Genomic DNA, 16782 nt, shown 5'->3' with positions numbered 1-16782 from the left:
TGGAAAAAGCATTAACATTCAGAGTCATAGGCAAATAATTGATGGCTGAGGAGGGACAGAACTTGGATTGAGGGGTGGGATGTGGCGATTTCCCTGGACCGGAGGTGGGGACTCTCCGAGAGGTTCTACTGGTTTTGACCAGCTGCTCGTTTTGCCTTGGTAGCCTCCTGAGTCTTCTGCATTGGAGCTTTTCTAACACAGACTGTTAAGCTCTATTGTGCTGATTTGACATCTGGAACAAATTCTTTTGTCATACACCATCAGACTTTAAACAAATAAGAGCTAATGAGTTATACAGATGCCATGATTTTGCCTCAACCAATAATTACTTTGTTCACTCAAGGGTAGTATGGAGATTCAGAGACAAGAGGATCTCTCCTGTTTCACCTCACATTAGAATTTGTTTGCTTTGACAAATATCTGACTTGTCTGATGTTTACGATGTAACATATTTATTTTGCCAGGTCTGCCCTATAGATCATCCTGTCCCAGAGATCTACAGCATAATGGCCTGGAAGCAGTCTTTGTTTTGGAGCCAAGCCCAGCAAAGTCTCAATTCCTTCCCCTTCAATCGCTATCTGGATGAACAAGGCCAAGTCATTGACCTTCTCTGGGCCTCAGTTTCCTCACCCATAAACTGGAGGTAAAAACACATACCCCATGGGATGGGATTACATAAGAGCTTAACACAATGTCTGGCACAGAGTGGGAAATCAGTAAACATTTGCTCCCATCCTTTGCTCAAATCAGTTTTAATTAAAGGTCCCTTTGAGAAAATGAGGAAGTCAATCTTCATTTGACCGAGAAAAGAAGTAAATCTTTTTCTGTTGTTGTTAAGATAAGACTTCTCTATGTAAGTTCACTTTAAGGATAGTGATTTGTTATTTTTCATTTAAAGCCAATTAATCAATGTAGTGTGGATGTCTTCTTTCTCCCTGGAGTCTCTTTGAAGCGGTTTGCTCCTAGGGCATCTAAAGAAAGGATGTCAGAGGGCTGGAATAAGAGAAAGTTGATAGAATGGAGAAGAGGCTATTTGGGATATAAGGGTATACATACTACCTCTCCAGCTGGTTCCCAGTGGGGGATATTAGGACAATGAATTGTAGCTCAGTGTCCAGCTTCTGGAACCTCTGGAGGAAGTCAGATACTGCCTCCAGGGATGCCTATAGATATTCCTACCTCTGCCCAGGCAAGCCCACCTCCAGCTGCAGCAGCCACAACTGCTAGAAACAACCAACACCAGCAGGAGAGGAGATAAACCAGGTAAAAGGCACCAGGAGAAATAAGTCGGGGACAGGGGTGGCAGTCAAATCATACTCCTTTTTTGTAATAAGTTTTATTTTGTTTTTCATTGTCACATAATAATTATATATATTTATGAGATGTAGTGTGATGTTTGCTGTACATTATGTAATGATCAAATCAGAATGGTTAGCATATTGATCATCTCAAATGCCTGCCATTTCTTTGTAGTAAGAACACTTAACTGAGGCAGGGGTATCACACGGTCAAGAGATCAAGACTATCCTGGCCAACATGGTGAAACCCCGTCACTACTAAAAATACAAAAATTAGCTGGGCCTGGTGGTGCGTGCCTGTAGTCCTAGCTACTTGGGAGGCTGAGGCAGGAGAATCCCTTGAACCCAGGAGGCAGAGGTTGCAGTGAGCCGAGATTGCACCACTGCACTCCAGCCTGGAGACAAAGCAAGAGTCTGTCTCGAAAAAAAAAAAAAGCATTTAAAATCCTCTCTCCGAGTTACTTTGAAGTGTACCATACAGTATTGTCTACTATAGTCACTCTGCTGTGCAACAGCACACCAGAATTTATTTCTCCTGTCTAACTGTAACTTTGTGCTCATTGACCAACTTCTCTTTCTTTCCCTCTCCTCACCTACACTCGCCAGTCTCTGGTAACCACTGTTCTTTTATATGCTTCTATGAGATCAATATTTTTTTAGATTCTACACATGAGTGAGATCATACAACATTTGTCCTTATGTGCTTGGCCTATTTCATTAACGTAATTGTTTTCTAGGTTCATTCATGTTGTTACAAATAACAGGATTTCATCTTTTTTATGGCTGAATAGTATTCCACTATGCACATATACAACATTTTCTTTATCCAGTCAGCCACTGGTGGACACTTACGTTGATTCCATAGCTTGGTTAGTGTGAATAATGCTACAATGAACATGGGACTGCATTATCTCTTCAACATACTGATTTCATTTCCTTTGGATATATACACACTAGTAGGATTGTTGGATAATATGATAGTTCTATTTTTAATTTTCTGAGAAACCTCCTTACTGTTGCTCGTAAGTGTAGTTTTGCATTCCCTTCAATAGCATATAAGAGTTTCCCTTTCTCTGCATCCTTGCTAGCACTTCTTATTTTGTTTATTTTTTATGATAGACATTTTAACCAGGGTGAGTGATATCTCACTTTGGTTTTGATTTGCCTTTCCCTAATGGTTAGTGATGGTGAGCATGTTCTCATGAACTTATTGGCCACTTGTGTGTCTTCATTTGAGAAATCTCTGTTTAGATCTTTTACTGATTTTTAAATCAGCCATATTATTTGTGTTTTGTTTTGTTTTTGTTTTTGTTTTTTTGCTGTTGTGGTGTTTGAGTTCCTTATATATTCTGGATATTAATCCCTTGTCAGATTCATAGTTTGCAAATATTTTTGCCCATTTTGTAGATTGTCTCTTCACTCTGTTGATTGTTTCCTTAGCCATCACCTTTTTCATAGAATTTGCCCAGAACAATGTCCTGAAGTATCTCCCCTATGTTTTCTTCTAGTATTTTTATAGTTTTGAGTCTTACTTTTATTAATTTTTTTTTGTAGAGTTGGGTTCTTGTTATTTGCCCAGGCTGGTATCAAACTCCTGGCTTCAAGTGATCTTCCTACCTTGGCCTCCCAAAGTGTTGAGATTATAGTCGTGAGACACTTTGTCCAGTGTCTCACTTTTAAGTCATTAATCTATCTTGAGTTGATTTTTGTATATGGTGAAAGATAGGGGTCCAGTTTCATTCATCTGCCTATGGATATCCAATTTTCCCAGCACCATTTATTGAAGACCATGTTCTTTCCCTAGTGCCTGTTTTCATTGACTTTGTCAAAAATCAGTTGGCTGTAAATACATAGGTTTATTTCTGTGTTCTCTATTCTGTTCCATTGATGTGTACCATGCTTTTTTGGTTACCACAGTCTTGAAATATATTTCAAAGTCAGGTAGTGTAATGCCTTTAGCTTTATTATTTTTGCTCAGAAATACTTTGGCTACTTAGGCTCTTTTTTGGTTCCACATGAACTTTAGAATTGCTTTTCTATTTCTAAGAAAAGTGGCATTGATATTTTGATAGGGATTGTTTTGAATCTATAGATTGCTTTGGGCAGTATAGCCATTTTAATGATATTAATTATTCCAATTCATAAACATGAGATGTCTTTCCATTTGTTTGCGTCCTCTTCAAATTTTTCATTGGCATTTTGTATTATAGTTTTACTTGTAGAGCTCTTTCATCTCATTAGTTAAATATATTACTCGGAAGGGTTTTTTTTGGTAGATATGTAAATGGAATTACCTTCTTGGTTTCTTTCTCAGCTAGTTCATTATTGATGTATAGAAATGCTACTGATTTTTGTATGTTGGTTTTACATCCTGCAACATTACTGAATTTAATTATCAGATCTAAGAGTTTGTTGGTGGAGTCTTTAAGTTTTTGTAGAGGTAAGATCATGTCATCTGTGAAGGACAATTTAATTTCTTTGTTTCCAATTTGCATACTTTTTATTGCTTTCTCTTGCCTGATTGCTCTGTCTAGGAATTCCAGTAGTATGTTGAATAAGAGTAGTGAAAATGTGTATCCTTGTCTAGTTTCAGTTCTTAGAGGAACGATTTTTAGCTTTTCCCCAAGCAGTATAATATCAGCCATGGATTTGTCATATACGGCTTTTATTATGTTAGGTATTTCCTTCTGTGCCTTGTTTGTTAAGAGTTTTCATCATGAAGAAATGTTGAATTTTATCAAATTCTTTTTCTGCATCTATGGAGATGATCATGTGGTTTTTGTCCTTTGTTCTACTGATGTGATGTATTACATTTAGTTATTTGTGTATGTCAAAACATTTTTGCATCCCTGGGATAAATCCCGCTTGATCATGGTGTACTATCTTTTTGATGTACTGTTGCATTCAGTTTGCTAGTATTTTGTTGAGGAGTTTTGTGTCTATGTTCAAAAGGGATGTTGGCTTGTATTTTTCTTTTCTTCATTGCATCCTTGCCGGGTGTTGATATCAGGGTAATACTAGTCTCATAGAATGAATGGGGAGATTCCCCTTCTCTCCATTTTTTCTGGAATAGGGAGAATTGGTGTTAGTTCTTTGTAAGGTTGATAGAATTATTCAATGAAGCCATCAGTCCTTGACTTTTCTTTTTTGGGAGTCTTTTTATTGCTGAGTCAGTCTGATTACTCTGATTATTGGTTTGTTCAGGTTTCTGTTTCTTCCCAGTTCAATATTGATATGTTGAATATGTTCAGGAGTGTATGTATTTCCTCTAGATCTTCTAGTTTGTTAATGTATACTTGTTCATAAGTCTCTGATGATTTTTTGTATTTCTGTGGTACCAATTGCAATGCCTCCTGTTTTTTTTTTCTGATTTTTAAAAATTTGAGTCTTTGCTTTTATTTTCTTGGTTAGTTGGGTAGCAGTTTATTGATTTTGTTTATCTTCTCAAAAAACAATTTTTTGTTTCATTGACCCTTTGTAACTTTTTTAGTCTCCATTTTATTTAGTTCTGCTCTGATCTTTATCATTTTTTCTCTTCTACCAATTTTGAATCTGGTTTATTATTGCTTTCCTAGTTCCTCAAGGTACGTCATTAGATTGTCTATTTGAAATCTTTCTACTTTTTTGATGTAGATGCTAATTGGTATAAAATTCCCTCTTAGAATTGCATTTGTTGTATCCCATAGATTTTGGTGTGTTGTGTTTTGATTTTCATGTTGTTTAATTTTCATGTATTTTTTTCAGTTTTCAGAGTTCCTCGTGTTATTGATTTTGATGTATTCCATTGTCTGAACAGATACTTGACATGATTTCAATTTTTTTTATGGTTGAGACTTGTTTTGTGTTTCAACATATAATCTGTCCTAGAGAATGTTCCATGTACTGATGAGAAGAATGTGTATTCTGTACCTGTTGGATAAAATGTTCTGTAAATGTCTTTGAGGTCCATTTGTTCTAAAGTGCAGTTTAAATCCAATAAATCTTTGTTAATTTCCTGTCTAGGTGACCTGATTACTACTGAAAGTGGGATGTTGGAGTATCTGACTATTATAGTATTGGAGTCTATCCTTTTCAACTTAATAATATTTGCTTTAAATATCTGGGTGTTTTAGTGTTGTATTCATGTATGTTTAGAATTTTTATATCCTCTTACTGAATTAATCCTTTTATCATTATATAATGACTTTTTTGTCTCTTATTACTGTTTTTGACTTAAAGTACGTTTTAAAGTATACTTAATGTATAGCTACTTCTGCTCAATCTTAGATTCCGTTTCCATGGAATATAGTTTTCCATTCCTTTTCTTTCAGTCTATATGTGCCTTTACGGATAAGATGAGTTTCTTGTAGTCAGCATATAGTTGGGTCATTTTTTAAAAAAAAAATCCTTTTTTATATCTTTGAAGTGGAAAGTTCAATTCATTTATATTCAAGGCGATTATTGATATGTGAGGGCTTATTTCTGTCATTTTATTAACTGAGTTGTGGTTGTTTTGTATATCCTTTGTCCTTTTTTTCTCTCTTATTACTTATCATTGTGGTTTGGTGGTTTTCTGTAGTGGTAACATTTAAGTTTTTTCTTTTCCCTATTTGTAGGTTTGCTTTATCAGTGGATTGCATATTTTCATGTGTTTTCATGAAGGTAGATATGATCCTTTCACTTATATGTGTAGGATTCCCTTAAGCATTTTTTGTTGAACTGGTCTAGTGGTGATGAATTTTCTCAGCTTTTTCTTGTCTGAGAAAGATATTATTTCATTTTCATTTATGAAGGGTATCTTTGCTATCTTCACTGAGTATAGTAAGTATCCTTGGCTGGTAAATTTTTTTTCTTTCAGCGCTTTCAATATGTCATCGCAGTCTCTCCTGGCTTATAAGGTTTCTGCTAAGAAATTTACTGTTAGTCTGATGGGGGTTCCCTTATTAGTGGCTAGACACTTTTCTCTTGCTGTTTTTAGGATTATCTTCTTTTTCTTGACATTTGACAGTGTCACTATAATGTGCCATAAAGAAGGTATTTTTGAATTGTGTGTATTTGGGGATTCTTGAGCTTCTTATGTCTGGATGTCTAAATGTCTTGCCAGGCTTGGGAATTTTCAGTTATTATTTGGTTAATTAAGTTTTCTACCCATTTTGTTTACTCTTCAACTTCTGCGATACCAAAATTTCAAATATATGATCACTTTATGGTGTCCCATATGTCACAGAGGCTTTATTCATTCTACTTTATTCTTCTTTACTTTTGTCTGGCTGTGTTGTTTCAGAAGGCCTGTCTTCAAGTTCTGAAATTCTTTCTTCTGCTTGATGTAGACTATTGCCAAAGTTTTCAAATGTTTATGTTGCATTCCCTTCAATAAATTATTCAGTTTCAGTATTTCTGTTTGGTTCTTTTTTATTATAACTATATCATTGGTAAATATTTCATTTATATTCTGAATTGTTTTTCTAATTTTTTGTATTATCTATGTCCTTTTGTATCTCCCTGAGCTTCTTTAATATCATTATTAGAAATTATTTCTCCAGGATATTATACATTTCTTTTTCCCTGGAATCTGTTGCTGGAGAACTATTGAGTTCCTTTGGAGGTATCATATTTCCTTGCTTTTTCATGTTTTTGTGCACTTATGTTGATATCTGTACATCTGGTGTAATAGTTGCTTCTTCCAATTTTTAAATTTGCTTTCATAGGTAAGGAATTTTTCCTGAAGATGTATCTCTGATGTTGGTTGAGTAGTGCACTTTGGCTTTAATTTTTTTTTTTTTTTTTGAGACAGAGTCTCTTTCTGTCACCCTGGCACAATGTGTACAGTGGCACAATCTCAGCTCACTGCAACCTCTGCCTCCTGGATTCAAGCGATTCTCCTGCCTCAGCCTCCCAAGTAGCTGAGATTACAGGTGTGCACCACCACACCCAGATAATTTTAGTATTTTTAGTAGAGATGGGGTTTCTCTGTGTTGGCCAGGCTGGTCTCAAACTCCCCTGGTCTCAAACTCTATACCTCAGGTGATCCACCCACCTCGGCCTCCCAAAGTGCCGGGATTACAGGTGTGAGCCACCGCACCTGGCCCACTTTGGCTTTAATTCTAAGTGTATGCAGTATGTAGTTTCCCTATGATTTCTTCAGCTGTAAACAGCATCAGTGGCATCTGTGGTTTTCTCAGTGGCTTCAGGTGTGCTTATTAGTGGAGGCTGTAAAGTGTTTCTGGTGACAGGAATGCAAGATGAGTCAGTCCTCAGGCTCCAGTGGTGGCTGCAGTACTCTGAACACACCTGTTCTTTGGTCCTAATGTGGTGCACACTGGTGCTGGTGTTAGTGAGTCTAGGGAGGCTGATTTTGGGGCCTCCAGGAAGCTTTCTTGGAAGTTGGTATTGACAGCAGTGAGCCAGGCAGTTGGGCGGGTCCTCAGGCCCCTGGGAGCAAGCATGGCATGAATGACAGAAGCAGCAATGGTAGAACAATCCTCTGGTTCCCATTGGTCCACACTGGTGTTGGCAGTGGCTGCTATGGATTGCATGAGCCAGCCCCCAGGCTTGCAGGTGGCACATATGGGTGGATGCCGGCAATAGTGGCAGTGACAGGTTGGATGGGCCCAACTTTAGATCGCTGAAAGGAATGCTCAGGTGCCAATGGTGGTGGACAAAGTTGGGTGATCACTAGGCCCCCAGACAGCATGTTTGGGCACAGGAGGGTGTGGATCTGGACTGTACAAACCTGTCCTCAAGTCCCCAGTGGTGTGTGCAGGTGTTGGCTGTGATAGGCAGGGGCAGGGTGATCATCAGGCTCCTGGTAAAATGCTTGGGTGGAGGCACAGTGGCTGGGCTACTGTGCTGTAGCCCTGCTACTGGGCATGACAGCATAGCTTTCAGTGGCAGCAGCCATAGGCAGGCAGCTGGAACACGTGCTTTGGCCCTAGATGGCAGCTGTGGATGGATTGTCTTCTCCTTGGGGTGCTTATAAATGTGTGTCAACTTCAACGCTGAGGCAGTGGGGTCACTGCCTGTTGTTCACACTTAGGCTCTGCCCGTGGCAGCAGCTCTGGGTGGGGGATTCTGTCCTCGAAACGTGTGAGAATGCATGGAGGCTCTGATGTTGGGAGCAGGAAGTTTGCTGCCAATGATTTGTACTTTGGCCCTGGTGGCAGCAACCAGCTGTGAAGGTGATGTCATGAGGCTCCATGGATGTGGACTCGCAGGGGCTGTTGGGCTCCAAGGTAGGATGCAGTCTGGTGGGGGTTTGGCTCCCAAAATGGCAACGTGCTGTAGCTGCTTTGGGCTTGGGGATGGGTGGGGGACTCAGGGTGAGCTCCCTCTCTGGAGCAAAGCTGTCATGCCATCTCCGGGCAGCTCTCTCTGTTTTCTCAGGGCCTGCAAGTCTGGAGGGGCTCTCCTGTGGGGAGGACTCAGGAGCCTGTGGTAGGAACGTGGAACAACGGGTTGGGGGGCGGGGGCGTCTCCCATTTATCCTTGCCAGGCTCCTGTCAATCTGAGACAAACATGCTGCCTCACTTCCCTCTCTTTCCTTGCTTTAGGTGTTTTTTTTTTTGTTTTTTTGTTTTTTTGGTTTTTTTTGGACAGAGTTTCACTTTGTTGCCCAGGCTGGAGTGCAGTGGCACGGTCTTGGCTCACTGCAACCTCCGCCTCCTGGGTTCAAGCAATTCTCGTGCCTCAGCCTCCCACGTAGCTGGGAATACAGGCACCTACCAACACACTCGGCTAATTTTTTTTGTATTTTAGTGGAGACCGGATTTCACCATGTTGCCCAGGCTGGTCTCAAACACCTGAGTTCAGGCAATCCGCCCATCTCGACCTCCCAAAGTGCTAGGGTTACAGGCATGAGCCACCGTGCCCGGCCTAGGTGTTTCTTATCACTTCTCTGTTGAATCCCACTGGACTCTCATAGATGATCTGTTCGAAGTGTGATTATCTACTCACTATGTTGGTTCTTCTCCGTGGAAGAGGTGAGTGTCAGATACATGCAGTCAGATACCTTGAAACCTCTCCTCAAATTATGTAAGATTTGAGGACAGCCGGGCGCGGTGGCTCACGCTGGTAATCTCAGCAGTTTGAGAGGCTGAGGCAGGCAGATCATCTGAGGTCAGGAGTTTGAGACCAGCCTGGCCAACATGGTGAAACCCCGTTTCTACTAAAAATACAAAATTAGCCGGGTATGGTGGTGCACGCCTGTAATCCCAGCTGCTGTGGAGGCTGAGGCAGGAGAATTGCTTGAACCTGGGAGGCAGAGGTTGCGGTGAGCCTCACAAGATCACACCACTGCACTCCATCCTGGGCAACAAAAGTGAAATTCTGTGTCTCAAAAAAAAAAAAAAGAAAAAAAGATTTGAGGATAAAAGATGTGAGGACAAGAGGGAAATCTTTGCCATGAAATAGATTTATTTCATAAAGTGGAGAAAGGTAGAAATAAATAACTACTTTTTCTCTTAAATCGGGACCCAGTGACAAAAGATAAACTGATTTCATGTTAAAGCGTTAAAATTAATTTTAAAAGCCGGGCACGGTGGCTCACACCTGTAATCCCAGCACTTTGGGAGTCCGAGACAGGCGGATCACGAGGCCAGGAGATCGAGACCATCCTGGCTAACACGGTGAAACCCCCGTCTTCACTAAAAATACAAAAAAAATTAGCCAGGTGTGGTGGCGGGCACCTGTAGTCCTAGCTACTCAGGAAGCTGAGGCGGGAGAATGGTGTGAACCCAGGAGGCGGAGCTTGCAGTGAGCTGAGATGGCGCCACTGAACTCCAGCCTGGGTGACAAAGTGAGACTCTGTCTCAAAAAAAAAAAAAATTAATTTTAAGTAGGAAATAAAATGAAAAATAACACCTTGGAAATACAGCAGCTGCAAATATTTAAGTTATGGACATCCTCTTAAGAGAAATGAGCATTTATAATAAATGTAATATTTTATATTCTATTTCAGGAGATTCTGAAACTCTCATACATGGCAGCTTAGAATGTAAAACAGTAGAACCACCTTGGAAAACAGTTTTGCAATTTCTTAAAAAATTAAAAGTATACATGCTCTATGACCCATAGATGTTTACCAAAAGAAATAGTCATGTGTCCATACAATGATTTGCATGCAAATGTTCATAACAGCTTTATTCGTAATAGCCAACAGCTCAAACCAACCCAGATGTCTCATAAAAAGTGAATGAGTGAGTAAAATGTGGCATATCTGTATAATAAAATATTACTCAGCGGAGAAACCCCATCTCTACTAAAAATACAAAAAAAATTAGCCAGGCATAGGTGGTGCATGCCTGTAGTCCCAGCTACTCAGGAGGCTGAGGCAGGAGAATGGTGTAAAACCCGGGAGGCGGAGCGTGCAGTGAGCCGAGATCGCGCCACCGCACTCCAGCCTGGGTGACAGAGCAAGACTGTCTCAAAAAAATAAATAAATAAATAAATAAATAAATAAATAAATAAATAAATACATACATACATATATGTTATTCAGCAATAAAAATAGATGATATATTGAGATCTGAGACCTGTATAAAATGCAAGAATCTCAAAATAGGTGTTCTGAGTGAAGGATAATGTATGTCTTTATTTATTTAAAATTTTGCAAATGTCAACCAATCGATAGTGACAGAAAGATCAGCGCTTGCCTGGAAAGGGGTCAGAGGCTTGGAGAATGAGGAATTACAAAGGGGAATAGAAAACTTTGACAGGTGATAGGTATCGTCTTCATCTTGATTGTGGTGATGGTTTCATGTGTGTATATACATGTCAAAATGTATCAAATTGTACAGTTCATATATTTTCACTTACTGTATGTTAATTATTTCTCAACACAGCTGGGAAACATAATACTACACAATACTGACCAGTGTGGAGTGAAACCTGTATAACCACACACTTTTTTTCTGTTTTTTCTTTCTTTTTTTTTTTGAGATGAAGTCTCGCTCTGTCGCCCAGACTGGACTGCAGTAGCATGATCTTGGCTCACTGCAACCTTCCCCCGATGGGTTCAAGTGATTTCTCCTGCCTCAGCCTCCCAAGTAGCTGGGATTACAGGCACATGCCACCACGCCTGGCTAGTTTTTGTATTTTTAGTAGAGACGAGGTTTTGCCATGTTGGCCAGGCTGGTCTCAAACTCCTGACCTCAGGTGATCGCCCGCCTCGGCCTCCCAAAGTGCTGGGATTACAGGTGTGAGCCACTGTGCCCAGCCAACTACACACTTTTAATAACAGTGCACATGCTTATCACCTCTAAGGAAAGCAATTTTGTGAGGTATATCATAAATTGTTACTACTATTCTTATTATAATATGGGTAAAAATGTAAAAGAACCAGCCAAAGTAGGCGATGATCAAAGCGGTTTGTGTCAGGTGGTGTTAACCTCCGATTTGTCCTTTTAGAGAAACGCATGCTTAGATATGTTACAGACTCACCTATGATGAAGCCTCAGGCTCTAAGAGTGCAACACCAGGGTCAACCATTTGGTTTACATTTCACCAGCAACCACCAAATTTACATGTCGTGTATGACTGACCCTTTGCTACTCCGGTTTGAAACAGAATAGCTGTGTTCTTTAATTGCTCCTTTAGGGACACTTAATGCATTCTAAGTGTTTACTAAGCCTTGGAAAGTGATTGATCGCCTCTGGTTAATGCTTTTATATTCAAGGTTAATTATTGTTTTCTGATAATGTTTTTTATTCATTAGCATCCTTTAATAAGGCTGGCAATCATTGGCTAGTTAAGTGGACAAACCATTAATAGGAGAGCTAAAGTTTCAACTAAGGGTCAATCTACTAATTTCTTAGTCATAGACCAGATGGAAAGACCTTATAAGATAAAAATGCTTATGTTCAGTATCTTCTCTTTAACTAAATGATACTATAAATATACTGTGAGCGGCCTGGAGCTTTCTATTTCACCGGGCAGAATAATCTTGAACAAGTCAGGGCAAAGGAAGTCGCATACAAAGCGGATGGAGAATGGATGGGGAAGGAGGATCGTATAACTGATTTCTCATTGAATGTAACGAATTAGGCACAGAAATCTATAGTAAAGGAAAGAAGAAAGAGAACGTGAAGGTTTATGGTGATTTATAGACCTTCTCTGAACTTTACATTTTAATGTTATCCTTAAAAGATGATGAGTCCCTTATTATGAAAGGAAGAGGAGAATATACAAACTTCACATCAGGCTCAGGCTGGCTTCCTGCTGATAGGTTCCTACAGAAATCAATAAAGAGATATGCATTTCACAGTTGGGAGCTATTTCAGCGAGTCCTTCCAAAGATGAGCAGAGACCTAGTGCATTCCTTGAAGAGGGTTAAAAGGGAGCAAAGCAAAGCTACAGACATTAAACTAAATTCAAGTAAGAAATTCTGACACTGTAACTCAAAGTAATGGGTGTAATTAATAAAGAATGAAAATCATGTAACTGCTAAGCACAGCAGAATTATGAAGATACTGATGACACCATTCCAAATGGCTCCTTCCTGCGTGGCTTTAAATAGTTATTTACTAAACACTGATGGTGATCACAGCATGATGTCAGGGAGCAAATAGTGGGAAGAGAGAGAATAAAAAAGCATTTGACAGTCATAGTTCATCTTGATACTCTTGTGCTTGAAAATGGCTATTGGTGGCCAGGCGTGGTGGCTCAAGCCTGTAATCCCAGCACTTTGGGAGGCCGAGGCCAGTGGATCACCAGAGGTCAGGAGTTCAAGACCAGCCTGGCCAACATGGTGAAACCTCGTCTCTACTAAAAATACAAAAACTAACCGGGCATGGTGTCACACGCCTGTAGTCCCAACTACTAGGGAGGCTGAGACAGGAGAATCACTTGAACCCAGGAGGTGGAGGTTGCAGTGAACCAAGATTATGCCACTGTACTCAAGCCTGGACGATACAGTGAGACTCCATCTCAAAAAAAAAAAAAAAAAAAGGCTATTTGCTCTCTGTTTTTAGAACACAATGAATAAATGTCTTAGCAGGCATACAAATTTGTTTGTACTCTGTCTTCAATTCATTCCATTTCTCAATATATATTCTTCTGCAGCATCTAGCCCATGAGATGGTATCAGAATTATCATACTGTATATCAGTTTACTTAATTCCAAGTATTACATGGCAGTACAAAGTATCAAGTACATCAACACTACTTGTTGTGACAAACAGCTCCAATATCTCAATGACTATATTAGTCAGGTTTCTCCAGGGAAACAGAAACAATAGAATAGAATAGAATAGAATAGAATAGAATAGAATAGAATAGAATAGAATGAAGATAGAAGATAGATAGATGATAGATAGATGATAGATAGATAGATAGATAGATAGATAGATAGATAGATTAGACAGACAGACAGACAGATAGCTAGATAGCTAGACAGATAGATAGCTAGATAGCTAGACAGATAGCTAGCTAGATAGCTAGATAGATAGGATGGACAGACAGACAGATAGATTACATAGATAGATTATATAAATAGATACAAATATATAGAAATATATTTATTATAAGGAATTGGCTTATGCAATTATGAAGTCTGGGGAGTTCCACAATCTACCATCTGAAATCTGAAGATCAAAAAAGTCAGTAGCATAATTCTAGTGTAAACACAAAGGCCAAAGAACCAGGAGCACCAATGTCTGAGGCTGGAGAAGATGGATGTCCCAGCTCAGGCAGAGAGAGCAAATGTACTCCTCATCTGCTTTTTAGGTTCTTGTCAGAGCCTCAGTGAAGTGCGTGACGGCCACCCACACTGGTGAGGATGACCTTTACTCAGTCTACTGATTCAAATGCTAATCTCTTCCGAGAACATCATCACAGACACACTCGGAAATTTACCAGGTCTCTGGGCATCCCTGAGCCCAGTCAAGTTGATACTTAAAATTAACCATCGGAAGTCACCTCCTTGTCAGTTGGCACCCAGGTGAATCTTGTTAAACCATAGTAGTCTCCAAATAAAGACATTAACAAGATCATGCTTCCACTGAACATGATATGACTGTCCTTCATACAACGAAAAATGCACAAATCCCTTCCTCAGAAGAGAAAATAAAGTTTTTCAGTGATGCTTCCTCTTTTCCTGATATACCTTAACTTAAATACTAGGATGTAAAATTAGCAATATTTAAATACTAACATAATATTAATACATCTTCTGTTACATGATAAGGGACTAAGAGAGAAAAGAAAACAAAGCTATTTGCTTTATATGTACGTGTGTGTGTGTTTCTGTGTATGTGTGTGTGTATAATATGTATAGATATGTGTATATATGTAATATTTGTATTCATGCAAAATAAAAAGGAAATACTCATTATAATTACAGCCCTCATTTCCGTAACTGGTCATGTGGTTATAGCTGATATTTATACTTACATACTTATTATGCTTATATATTCCTACTACCTATTCTGTAGTAGGTACAGAATTGTACCTACTTTGCTTTCAGCTGCACCTCAGCTGGTTGTGGTTAATTATCTGATGGGGTGACCCAAACCTTCGTTAATAGTCCTGCCTAAATTGGGTTGTTGTGGTTTTTTTTAATTGCCTATAATCAATCATATGGCATGGTAACAATAAGAGTTGCCTTAAGGGGTCCTCTGTATTCCAGACATACTCTTCTTTACTGCCCTCATGGACTAGCAGTCCAATTTCTCCCAACCAACACCGTAACCCCTATATTGACCTATTGACTCAGAAGCATAAAGTGCCACAAAATGGCCAGGTGGTAGGCTTAATTTTCAATTCAATGGAATCTTGTCATGTCTCCTGGTGGAAGCATTTCTTCCTCTGGAATTAAGACTGCTAGGCGAGGCTGGGCACGGTGGTTCACGCCTGTAATCCCAGCACTTTGGGAGGCCGAGGCAGGTGGATCATGAGGTCAGGAGTTCAAGACCAGCCTGGCCAAGATGATGAAACCCCATCTCTACTAAAAATACAAAAATTAGCTGTGCGTGGTGGCGGGTGCCTGTAATCTCAGCTACTCGGGAGGCTGAGGCAGAGAACTGGCTGAACCTGGGAGGTGGAGATTGCAGTGAGCTGAGATTGCACCACTGCACTTCAGCCTGGGCAACAGAGCAAGACTCTGTCTCAAAAAAAAAAAAAACAAAAAAACACCTCTAGGCCAGTAGAGTATAAACTTGAAGAAACAGGAAGGAAAAATTTTGCCAGTGCCTCACTAGGAGTAATAGAGAGTGGTGCCACTCCCGTTTCTACCCCTTAATTCCTGGACCTGTGAATCCTGGCTATGGGAGAAGCACTACCAAATATTGGATGCTGATTCAGAGCATGTGCAGATTTCCGGAGAACCTTGTACCAGTCTTGTAAGGTATCATCACCTAGTTGGTTGTGTAACTGAGTCTTCAAAGCGCTATTCCACTGTTTTACCAAACCAGCTTCTTATGAATACTGGGGAACCTGATCAAACCACTGAATCCCACGAGCATGCGCCCATTGCTGCACTGCTTTTGCTGTGAAGTGAATTCCTTGATGAGAAGCAATGCTGTGTAGAATACCATGATGGGGAATGAGGCAATTTGTAAGTTCTCAGATGATAATCCTGGCAGAAGTTTTCTTTGCAGGGAAGGAAAATCCATATCCAGAGTTAAGTGTCTATTCCAGTATGGACAAATTGCTGCCCCTTTCATGATGGAAGAGGTGCAATGTAATCAACCTGCAACCAGGTAGCTGGCTGATCACCCCAGGGAATGACGTCATAACAGCAGCTCAGTAATGGTTTGTGCTGCTGGCAGATTGGACTCTCAGCAGTGGCTGTAGGCAAGTTGGCCTTTGTGAGTGGAAGTCCATGTTTCTGAGCCCACACAGAGCCTCTATGCCTGCCATCGTGGCCACTTTGTTCATGAGACCACTGTGTGATGATGACAGGGTTGTCTGGAGAAAGAGGCTCACTGGTATCTACAGGATGGGTCATTCTATCCACTTAATTATTAAAATGCTCCTTTATTGAGGTCACCCTTCAGTGAGCAATCACATGGGACATGTTTTTTTTTTTTTTTTTTTTTTTGCTATTCAGAGAGGTCAATCTATTCACCTCTTCCCCATATTTCTCTGTCACCAATTTTACAACCATGTTTCTTCTAAGCCCCTGACCATCCAGCCAAACCATTGGCTATAGCCCATGAATTGGTACATAATCACATGTTTGACCATTGCCCCTTTCAAGCAAAATATGCAACCTGGTGCACTGTGTGAAGTTCTACCCGTTGGACAATTTCCCTTCACCATTGTCCTTCAGTGATGTTCCGGAGAGGGGCTGTAGTGCAGGGGCCGTCCACTCTCAAGTGGTGCCTGCAAATTATGCAGAACCATCTGTAAACCAGGCCTGAGTCTTCTCTTCCTTTGTCAGCTGATCACAAAGAACTCTCCATAAGGTCATAGTTGCAGACTGGGAGAGAAAAGGCATTGGAGGAGGAGTAAGAACCATGGGTATTTGGGCTACTTCTTTTTATTTATTTATTTATTTATTTATTTATTT

General features: G+C 40.0%; 1 long non-coding RNA gene across 1 annotated transcript in view; it reads left to right on the top strand.

Moving 5' to 3' along the window:
• The window catches only part of LOC134810543 (uncharacterized), a 140262-nt gene that overhangs the window by 30993 nt on the left and 92487 nt on the right, over window positions 1-16782 (top strand). The window contains exon 2 of the long non-coding RNA XR_010158882.1: window positions 465-643. This is a non-coding gene — a long non-coding RNA (uncharacterized LOC134810543). The remainder of the gene's footprint in view (window positions 1-464; window positions 644-16782) is intronic.

The sequence above is a fragment of the Pan troglodytes genome, chromosome 6 (genome assembly GCF_028858775.2).
Source record: "Pan troglodytes isolate AG18354 chromosome 6, NHGRI_mPanTro3-v2.0_pri, whole genome shotgun sequence".
Lineage (NCBI taxonomy): Eukaryota > Metazoa > Chordata > Mammalia > Primates > Hominidae > Pan > Pan troglodytes.
The sequence above is the reverse complement of the archived record's forward strand: the minus strand, read 5'-3'. Positions and strand labels throughout refer to the sequence as shown.